Genomic DNA, 7,979 nt, shown 5'->3' on the forward strand with positions numbered 1-7,979 from the left:
CTTCTTGGAACAGAAGGACTGAGATTTGAATAAACATAGAGTTCAGCTAATCACAATCTATCAGCACTGACTTGTTAATTGTGACAAATGTACCACAGTAATATACGATGTTATTAATAGCGGACATTGCGTGTGGGGTATATGGGAACTCTCTGTACCATCTTTGAATTTTTTCCGTAAATCTAAAACGGTTCCACAATGTAAAGTTTATTTTTAAAAGCATGGTTACATCAACAAAAACAAATCCGAAAAGAACTGGCATCGTTATAAGAGAAAGAGGAGACAGACACAGACACACAGAGGAGGGGCCACGTGACAGTAGAGGCAGAGGTTCGTGATGCAGCTGCATGCACTGCTGGGACCCCAGAAGCTGGGAGACGCGGGGAGGATCCTTCCCCGGAGCCTTCAGAGGCAGCGCAGCCCTGCGCACACCTCTTGGACGTCTATGCTCCAGAGCGAGCAGAGAACGCGTTCCTGTTGCTTTAAGCCGCCCAGTCCGGGGTGGTTCGTTATTGCAGCCCTCGGGAGACTCATGCAATGGTCGACCATTTCATTCCTCATTTCACGCACGGAAGGGGACGCGGCTATTTTCCTCATTCACAGCTGAAGCGCCTGCAGCTCAGAGAGGTTAAGACACGGGCCCAGCCTGCCCAGGACAGGGGCAACTAGTCTAAGCTCACTGTATCGCGGAGATCATACTGCTGTGGCCGGACAAGGCAGGACTAAGAGCCAGTGTGCTGTGTGCAAACCCAGCTCAGCCAACGTCTCAGCCGGCTTGGGCTGCTGCAACAAAATACCGTAGACTGCGGGGCTCACGCAACAGGAGTTTATTCCACACAGTTCTGCAGGCTGGGAGTCTGAGATGGAGGTGTCAGTGGGGTCGGTCTGGTGAGGACCCACTTACTGGTGTGCAGACTTCTTGCTGTAACCTCAGATCCCAAGGGCACTAATCCCATCCTGGGGGCCCCCCTCCGTGGCCCCATCTAACCCTAAATGCTTCCCAGAGGCCTCGCCTCCAAACACCGTCACACTGGGGAGGAGGGCTTCCTGACGGGAGAACACAAACATTCTGTCCACAGCAGCTTCCTATGGGCCGTGTGGCTTCAGGCCAGTCTCTCGGGCTCTCTGGGCCTCTGGCCTCCCCATTTGTAAGACGGTTACGGCAGCCACTTTGTAGAGACGTTAGAGATTGAATGGCCTGTGCTGATACACTTGGCGGAACGTCTTGAAGGTATGCGCTCACTTTCCACTGGGCGCCACTGACCACAGCCCTGGGTTCCGTGCCACAAACCCCATGCCAGCAGGACACCCCTTAAGCCATCTCACAGCCTCTCCCACCGCTGTGCCCCTTCTTACTCACTGCAGCCCAGGGGTAGGTCTGGCAGGGCTCTGGCCCCATCTCCCTGCTGAAGAAACGGCCCCCCAAGAATGCGGGTGGTTCATCTTCAGGACACGGCTTGCTCCCATGTCCCACACTGCCAGGGCCAGGTGTCTGCCTCCATCGCTCCCTGGCCCTGGCCCGGCACGCAGCCCCTTCTTCCTGCTGACACCCTCACACCCAGCCAGGACTCCTCCATGGCCGTATCCCTCGGGCCAATCCAGAAGCTCTGGCTTAGTAGTGACACATCACTACTAACTCGTGCACTAGCCATCCGGGCCCCTGGGAAAGGCAATACCCCTCCTCCACGCACCTCCTTCCCACGTGGCTAGAGTCCCAGCTGTGGGACCCTGGGCAGGCCACTTACCATCTCTGATCCACAGTTTTCTTTTCTATGAAATGTGGGTGATAACCATGACATCACAGAGCTGCGGCCTGGGGTCCATGAGATTGCCCACGGGAATACCTCCAACTCAGTACCTAGTCCTCCTTTATGGTGAGTCAAGGGGGCATTCTGGGGACAAGGTCCCTGCCTTCTGTATGGAGCACAGAAGAATTACTTTAAAATATAAAAATAACATTTTTACTGTTATTAAAGTAATAAGCATTGACTGCAAAAACCATAAAATAAAAAAAACTAAGACAATACGTAAAGGGATGATGAAGTGAAAGAAAATTACCGGCAATCTCATCTCGCAGAGCCGTTAAAGTGCTGATAAATAGGTTTTTAAACTTCATGTTCTCCATTATTTTTGTTCAGAGCTGGAGAGCTGAAGGGCTGGATTGATAGGGAGAGAGAGAGGGTTTTACAAAGTGGCCCCGTTTGGGACACACTGCCCGTGCTCTGCCTTTACGTGCAATACCCCCTGCCACGGACATCTTTCCACACCAACAAACTCAGATCCGCGTCGTCTCATAGCCACCCGGGACTCCATGCTATGGACGGGCCACCATCTGTTTCACCTCCCCTCGGCCGCTGGACGTTTAGATCGTCTCCAGTCCTGCCCTGTACGGTGGCTAGTAATTTGCAGAGCCTACTGCACTCGCATCCGCAGGCTCACACACGATTATTTTATTATGATCCATCCCTGGGAGGGAATCTCTGCGTCACAGGGTGTGAGCATTTCAAATCTTCTACAGCACAGCCCCAAATGGCCTTCCAAGAACCTCGTGTCTGATCGCACCGCTGCCCTCAGAGTGCGGGGTGCCCGGTCCCTGCACCTCACCAGCCCCTACACTCGCTTCAAGTAAGAGAGGAAATAAAGCAAAGACCTCTCGTGGTTGATTAAACGTCGAATCGGAGGCAGGATCCAAGTGTCTCCTGGCTGTTTTTAGTTTCTTCTCGGGGAATTAACTTGCTCGTGTCTTTGTCCCTTTTTCTCTGGAGTTTATTTAATAGATATTTGGAGCTCATTTTTTTGAGTGACAAAGGGATGGAGACAAAGAAAAGCAATGCTGAGTTGGAACTGCCCTGGAGTTCACACTCTTGAAGGGAAAGCAGACAATGCGTGTGCACACACGCATACACACTTGCATGCACACACGTGCGTGCACGCATGTACATAGGCACACGAACACGTGTGCACACACGTGCACATACAGGCGTAGGTGCACCCGCGAATAGGTAACTGAGCTCTGCGAAGTGATAACCAGACTCAGAACGTGGCCCTGGGCGCCATCCCCCTTTGCAGCTGAGGCTCGAAGAACAGTCCGCGCGCTTCTCTCCCCTGCACGCCTGCCTTGCCCTCCATAGCCTCGGCTCAGTCTGTCACTATTCCGTGAATAAAAGCTGTGTAAGGGACACAGAGCCGGATTGGGGCTGGCTTGGCTTCAATAGGTGGTTTGCAGGGGCCCCTCCCTCCCTGAGAACTTGGAGCCGCTGCTGACTCAGCTGTGCACCCCTACACAGCCCCGCTGTCCCCGCACCAGGCAAGCCCCACCTCTCCCTTCTCATGGCAAGGTGACCCCACGGGGTCCCTTGACCCGTTATCCTGGACCCTGCGGCCCAGAAGCAGGGACAGGTTAGATAACTCCATGCATGAAGCCACCAACGAACTCACCAAGAGCTCAGGAGGCCTTAGCAGGAGCAAGAGGCCCGAGGGCAGCCCTGTGCCCTCCCACCCTCCCTGGAGGCCCCTGAGTACCACCTCCTCCCGGGCGCCTGACCTGGCACCGGCCCAGGAAGACACAGCCTCGGTCTTGGCACATCACGGGCACCAGGCTCCGGAGCTCACCTCCAGGACCCCAGGGGACACTCAAACCTCCAGAGGGTCAGCCTTCCCTCTGAAAACGGGGCCACATCCTTTCATCCTAGGGTCGGGGGGGACAATCTGATGAGCCTACAGCTTACAGCACTGGGCGGGGAAAACGGTTTGGATTCCGCAGATGGAGCCCGTGTGCATTTCTCACCCCGTGTGCAGCTCACAGGAGGAGCCTGTCACCCCAACACCTACGTGAGGAAACAGGCACAGAGAGGAAAGTGACAGTGGTCGCAGCCAGAGCAAGACAGATGGCAGAGCTGCAGCCGCTGCAGTGGCCGCCCGGAGAGGTCTCCTGGGAGGATCGGGGGGGGGGCCCAGAGGTTTTAGGCAGAAAAGTAACACAGGGAGTCCAGGGCTCTCTATAGCTTCCTCTCTCCGTGTGTAGAGAAGGGACTTGGGTTGATGTGAAGGCAGGTACCTAATCTACCGAGAGCGATGGGGGCTGTCGGAGGCCCCGTTTCCCCACCTGTAAACCACGGTCACCGTCGTCCCTGCATCTCTGTCTCGTGGGAGGCTCAGTGGGGTTAATGGCTGAGGGAGGATTCTGCGAAGGGACGCGTGGGACACATGTCAGCTGGTGTTATTTTCTCTTTCTGCCACCGCGAGCTACTTAGCAGTGAAGGCCTCCTTAGAATGTCCACTGTTGACAAGCGGGGAGAGAGAGGGGAAGGACGTAAGTCACGGAGATGCAAGGATTCGGCACAAAGCTACCTGTGGAGCAGTAGATCAACCTGAGAATTTCATGATGAAATATTCATGGGCCCCCCCGCCCGGGCTCTCTGGAGCGTTCTGGCTCCCGGGAGCCTCAGGCGTGGCGAGAATGTACAGCAGTGACCTTCGACCGTGGACACTAGAGTCCGATGTTACAAGCATGCATGAGAGGAATTCACACCTGCCCTTCTTAAGGGGCCCCGAGATGGACAGCCCTGCACAGTCCAGGCATCAGCGAAGGTGCAGCGGGACCCAGAGGGCGAGGATTGCAGGTGGCAGCGTCCACTGTGGGCCAGGTGCTGCTCAGAGCACCTCACGCCTGCTGGTCATCTTGTCCTCGTGATGGCCCCTGACATGATCACTTTTATTCTTACTCTGGAAGTGGAAAAAGTGAGGCTGTAGTATCAATCACCCAGTTGTCATAACCCATCAGGCCAGAGCTTGAGTCCAGGCCTGTCCACCCCGTGAGGGCGCACATTCTTTCCCCATCTGGTCCAGGTGGAGGTGCTGGTCATGTGTCCCCTCTCGTCACTACATGAGACCCAGGGCGGACAGCTAGCAATCCCGCCCCTGGCACGGCGGGCAAGTCACGTGGCCCAAGCAGAGAGACGTCTTCACAGAGATGTCGCACATGGACACGGAGGAGAAGGGGCTCGCTTCTTCGCGACGTGGACACGGTCTGAGGACCCGTCTCCTGACCAGGCAGCTCTAATGCCCCTCGGAGCAGCTGCATTCTATGCCGTGTGTGAGGAGAGGGGATTCTGATGCTCATGACATCCTGAAAATATGGAGCATTTAACGCAGTGAAATCAATGGAAGAAAAGAGAAGGGGCTGGGGGGAGGGGGAACTAATTCCAAGCACATGTGGCTGCACGGTGTCCAGGGAAGTGAAGGAGCATTCGCGTGCACGGGCAGCGGTGGAGGCAGGAAGGCAGGACAGCCAGGAGGGCAGGGAATCTGAAGATGAGCTCTGGCCAGTCCTGCTTGGAACTGGAGGAGCTGGCTCCTCTCCCTCTCTGCCGGTACATGTGTGTGTAGGGTGGGGAGCCAGGAGCAAACACAGGCCAAGGGTGAGTGTGGCCCTACTGTGGGGAGTAAACAAAGGGGATAAAGCCATCACTCTCCAGCTCACTCAGCGCCTCAATTACCACCTCCTGTTGGGCCAAGTCTTTGGCATCAGATGGATCAGAATTTGTATCCTGACTCTACCACTACCTAGCTAGCTGTGTGAGGTCAGGAAATTTACTTAACCTCTCTGAGCTTGTGTTTTCTCATCTGAAAAATTTAAGACAGTATCTCCTCCTTCATAGGGTTGTGGTGAGAAAGAAATGAAATAATGTAAGTGCTCAAAGAATGCTTGCTGTTATCGCTGTTGTTTCGCTGTTGTGATGGCGATGGCGATGACAGTAATAACTATGGCGATGATGATAGTGGTGACGTTGATATTGATATGTTGATGGTGATGATGGTGATGGTGATGATGATGATGTTGATAGTATCGACGGTGACGATGCTGATGATAATGATGAAAAGCCTCTATGATCCCTGAGGTATGGAGCCCAGTTTTGAGGTCAGGAAGAAGCAAACAGTGAGTTTCTCTCATCATTCTATTCTTGGGTAACACCCCTCTTCTTGTGACCTACAGTTCATATGTATGAGAGGGAGAGTTGTCTGGGAGGCTCCTGAAGATGAGTGATTTGAGCTGGGCTGGATTGGGATGCGTTCAGTCAAATTCCTTATCACTGTAGTAAGCTTAGGGTGCACCAGGAAAATGGTAGCCAGGGCCTGTGTTAAAGGCCCATTAAAGGCCTCTAGGGCCTAGAGTAGGGGAGGATCTGGCCAGGGGGCCACTGCTAGAGCCACATGGCCCCACAATCCCCCATCCTGGGCTAACCTACTCCCCTGAGGAGACTGAGCCTGCTACTGTCACCCTGACCCCCAGAGGCAGGCACAGAAGAGAGGCCCAGCTAAGGTCATAGATGAACAAACTGATGAGTGGGTGTGGGGGGGGGTGATGAAGCAGGAAGGACTTGGAGAAGGACTCGAAGAAGGACTCTGGGTTACCTTCACCAGCCAGGTCTCCCTGGTAATAAGGAAGCAGTACTCCCTTCTCCTATCATAAGGTCAGAAGTCAGCTATGACAGGCTTAAATAAGATCCAGAGTCTATAACATAATACCCAAAATGTCCAAGTTTCAGTTGAAAAGTAGTCACCTACCAAGAACAGAAAGATCTCAAACTGAATGACAAAAGTTGATCAACAGATGCCAACACTGAGATGACAGAAGTTAGAATTGCCTGACACAGAGTTTAAAGCAGCCATCATAAAGTACTCCAATAATGATTACAAACAACTTTATAACAAATAAAAAATAAGAAATATTGGTGAAGAAACAGAAGATATAAAGAAACTAAATGAGATTTTAGAACTGGAAAATAAATAGCTGAAATTTAAAAACTCAGTGGATGAGCTCAACAACAGAATGGAGGGGACAGAAGGAAGAATACATGAACTTAAAGATAAAATAATACAAATTACCAAATCTGAACTACATAGAGAAAATATTCTAAAAAAAAAAAAACACAAAAAAACCCACTAACAGAGCCTCAGGTACCCATGGGACTATAACAAAGATTCCTGTCATCAGAGCTCCAGAAAAAGAGAGAAAGAGGGAGGAGGTGGATAATGTTTCTAAAGAAAGAATAGCTGAAAACTTCCCAAATTAAATGAGACATAAACCTACAGATTCAAGAAGGTGAGTGAGCCCCAAACAGGAAAACCAAGGAAATCCACACAAAGACATGTCATCGTCAGACTTCTGAAAACCACAAAAACAGAAAATCTGGAAAGCAACCAGAGAAGAAAAACAACACCTTACCCATTGGAATGGAATGTCAGTGAATTTCTCATCAGGAATCATGGAGGCTGGAAGGAAGTGACAAAACATATTTCAAGCACTGAAATAAAAGAACTATCAACCCAGAATCATGGATCCACTGAAAACATCCTTCAGGAGTGAAAGGGGAATCGAGACATTCTCAGGTGAAGGAAAACTAAGAGAATTTGTCTTGTGAGCAGACCTACCCTTAGAGATGGCTAAAGGGAGTTCTCTAGACAGAAAGGAAACAATAAGACATGCAATTTGTGGACAATCAGAAAAGAAGGAGGAACAACAGAAAGAATAAAGATACAGTTAAATACCTTTTCCTCCTCCACCTAAGTTTCCTAAATTATGTTTGACAGTGGAAGCAAGTATTGTAACACTGAGGTTCTAAATTTACGTACAGAAAATACTTTATTATATTACAAATAAAGGAAGGTAATGGGACATAAAGGGAAGTAAGTTTTCTACACTTTACTTGAGCTGGTAAAGTGATGACACCAGTAGACCCTGATGAGTTACATATGTGTAGTGTAATACCTACAGCAGCCACTAAAATAGCTGTAGTACAAAGAGATGCGCTCAAAAAAACTGCAGATAGAGCAAAATGAAAGTCTACAAAAATTTTTTCAAGTAACCCACAGGAAGGCAGGATAAAGAACAGAGATCAACAAAACTCAGAAAGGACAAACAGAAAACAAAAAATAAAATGGCATCCCTTTTTTAAGCCCTAACATATCAATAATCA

Source organism: Stenella coeruleoalba (genome assembly GCF_951394435.1).
Source record: "Stenella coeruleoalba genome assembly, chromosome: 17".
Classification (NCBI taxonomy): Eukaryota; Metazoa; Chordata; class Mammalia; order Artiodactyla; family Delphinidae; genus Stenella; species Stenella coeruleoalba.